This window comes from Tenrec ecaudatus, chromosome 8, assembly GCF_050624435.1.
Source record: "Tenrec ecaudatus isolate mTenEca1 chromosome 8, mTenEca1.hap1, whole genome shotgun sequence".
Taxonomy (NCBI): domain Eukaryota; kingdom Metazoa; phylum Chordata; class Mammalia; order Afrosoricida; family Tenrecidae; genus Tenrec; species Tenrec ecaudatus.
Genome location: NC_134537.1, coordinates 7,256,440 through 7,259,846, shown reverse-complemented (window position 1 = coordinate 7,259,846; position 3,407 = coordinate 7,256,440). Strand labels below are relative to the sequence as shown.

The 3,407-nt window shown below is 42.9% G+C and overlaps 1 pseudogene; it reads right to left on the bottom strand.

Annotated features, from left to right (window-relative positions):
- Positions 1–1,951: 1,951 nt before the first annotated feature.
- On the bottom strand, positions 1,952–2,598 carry LOC142454638 (nascent polypeptide-associated complex subunit alpha pseudogene; annotated as a pseudogene).
- Positions 2,599–3,407: the final 809 nt, after the last annotated feature.

Sequence of the window (3,407 nt, the reverse complement as noted above, 5' to 3'; positions counted from 1 at the left end):
AATGGTGTGAATGTAATTTTCTTCATCGCCTCTTCTAACACATTCCATATTTTTTATTGTGGACAATTTCGCAATATCTTGTATTTTGTGTCTTATTCGTGCCATTTTTAAAGCCTATAAGCATTCTAATTCTTATCTCCTTATTTATCTAATCATTGCTCTTTGATCCATTTGGAAGGTTTGGGTTGTAAAGAAAACAAAACAAAACAAAAACCCTCAGTAAATATTTTTCCAAATGAAGAAAAAAATATCTGAATGATTTTTACTGAGTAGCCCAGACTTTCTTCACTGAATTGAGATGGAATTTACTCGACAGCAGTGGGTTTTCTGTTTGGGTCTTTCTCTTAAAAAAACAAACAAACAATAAACATGATACATGAGAGGGTAATTCCCCCAAACTGATGCTCATTTTTTTTTTTAAATGTGAGAGAATAGTGCACTCGGAGTTCATTCCACCAGGTCAGACTGTTAAGCAAGCTTCCTATTTAAAGGTTCTGGAAATATTGTGTAACAGTGTGAGACAAAAAAAAAAAGGCCTGATTTGCCACAGGCAGGGGACTTTTTTTTTGCCACCACAACAATGCACCTGCTCATGCAACCATATCAGTGCACCACTTGTTGGCAAAAAACAGCATGCCTCTGTTGCCCCTCGCACCTGACACACCTGACCTTGCTCCATTTGACTTCCTTTTGAATGCAGAGGGACATAAAAGGACAGCAATTTGACGATGTGGAAGAGGTGGAGAAAAAAATTAGGGCGGTCCAGTCAGCCACCCAAGCAGATGAGTTTGAAAAATGTTCCCAAGGATGGAATCTCAGATTTGACAAATACATCAAGTGTCATGGAGAATACTCTGAAGGTGACAAGGTTTGTTTTGTGAAAAAAAAAAAATTAAACGCATAGCTTTGAAAAAATACATTCCACTTTGGGGGTGGAGTATCCCCTCTTGTATACGTGTGTGTATACCTCTGACCTATTAATAGTTTATTTCTAGACCAGTAAATAAAAATCCAATCCAAACCCACTGCTATATTGTCAATTGCTACTCTTGGCAACCCAAGGCGGCATTGTAGAGCAGAGTAGTGTGGCCTTCGGGTCTTGGAAGCAATAAATCCCCATGGAAATGGGTCTCTTCTGTCATAAGGAGCCGCGGTTGGCTTTGGGCCACGCAAGCATCCCGGTGCGCTACCCACGGTGCCACCAGGGCTAGACCGCTACCACGGGCACTTTTAGTTATGACAGGATTACATGATGCTTTGGCAATCGAGTTGTTTCACTTTCGTTTCCCAAGACACAAGTGTGTCTGGAATATTCCCATTCCTGTTACATTTCAGATGAAATTGAGAAGCAGCTTGTCAACTTTCAAGAGGAATCCCGTCAGGACTTTGTTTGGGCTCATGTATAAATGACAAGCTCATTCATGAAAAATCAACAGGCTGGTTACATGAAGGCTTACTCTCAAAGAACATCACATGTCTCCTTATTAATCCGCATCTCTTTTTAAGTATTTTAGTAAAGTTTTATGATCTACATATACATTTTATGAATCAGTTGCTGGATTTATTTCCAGTAAATCCTCCAAATAGATTTCTTTCCTTGTTTATTTTACTGTGGTAATTAGGATGGATCTTCGCCCTACTGCATTTTCAACCTGTCGTTGCAAGTGCACAGCAGTTTATTTATTTTGGCTATTATCCTCTTTGGCAAATTTCCTGATTCAAATAGACTTGAGGGGCGTTAGTAAAATGACTGGGGGATAAAAATCTTTCAAAACACGTAATGTCATCTCAGTGGTTTGAAGTAAAATAATAAAATAGTCACTGAGTTTAACTTAATTTTTTCTCCTCCAACAAGTCATAACTTTATTAATGATCGCAACAGTGCAAATGCAAGCCCAACTGCAGCTACTCTTTAGAAACACCAAAAAACCAAGGTTTTGTTTTCAGATGGTCACGTTGTTAATTCCATAACAGCAATCTCATTACTGCTGTTCTTAAGGGCGCGGACTGCCTTTGTTCTTGATACGTTTGCTTGTGACATGACCAGTTCTAGGTCTTTAACTTCCCGCCTGCTTCATCAGCTTCTTCCTCTTCACCTCTCCTCTTGCACAGTTGGAGTCTGTGTGTTTTCTTGAATGTTCTTTCACCTTGAACTTGCACTTCTCAGCAGCTGCTAGCTGTGCTTGCTGAGATAAATCCTCCATCCTGTCCCCCCCCCCCCCCCCCCGAACTAAGTAGGTATCCAAAGCAGGGCTCCTTGTAAACATCTGGCTTTGTGGTGGCAAAGAGGGCATTCCTACGTTTCCAGATGGTGATCTAGTGACTTGTCAAAGACCCAGTGTGGACATCCTGGTGGATTTGACCCTTTCGTGCCTTCCTTCCACTCGGACTGTGCCGTGCTTTACTGGCTGGATCCTCAGCGATTTCAGCTGCTGCCGCCAGCTGCACCTATTGTGTGGCGGCCCGCGTGGGATCCTGTTCCTGGAGCTCTGGGACCAATTCATCACCGTCAGATTCTGTCCCAGATCCGGTCTCAGCCTGGGGCTGTGGCACCTCCCACTCTGTGGGAGGGGCGGTGTCTGTGGCCTCGCCAGGCATTTTATACCCAGAACGCGGAACCAGGAAGGCAGCAGAAAGACAGCGAGCAAGAGTGTGGCCCATGCCTATTTTAATTGCTTGGCGTCTATGTAGCTATCCGTGTTCACTAGACTAAGGGGCAAGGACATACACATACCTAGCATCCATCTCTGTGGATTAACTTTGCCCATCTCATGTACAATTTAAATTTGGAATTAGGGGCCTTCAGTAATCAAATCATTTTGGTTCTAACAATGACTCTCTTTTGAGAGAGTCTCTTTTGATTAACAGGACGATGATGATGAATAGCTGAAGACAAGTGTGGCAGTTACATCATCTCCTGTCAACTTGCAAAGGCGTGGATTCTAGCTTGTCCATCAGGTCTCAACTCGATGACTTCATTTGGAGTTGCAACAGAGATAAATAGCTCACTGGAGGTCAGACACGTACGCTTTGCTTGGCTTCCTGCTGACAAGTCACGTGAAGCTGTGCTGATGGAACCAAAATCCTGGAGCTGGAGGAGCCATGTGGAAACCCACCCCAGCGCTGAAATGCTTCCACCACCACTGAATCCACAAGACTTTCCACCCACTGGCCTGTGATCTTCCTGCATTCAGCATCATTGCATGTCTTGCATGAGTCTGAAGGGGAATTTATAGATTGGTATCAGACACATGGGCTAATATTGGACTTATGGATTTGATCTGGACTAGGCTGGGATGTTTTCTTAATATACAAGTACTCTTTGATATAAAGTTCTCTATTACACACATATGGCTGTCTGGATTTGCTTGTGTAGTTGACCCGGACTAACACACAAGGGAGCAAGA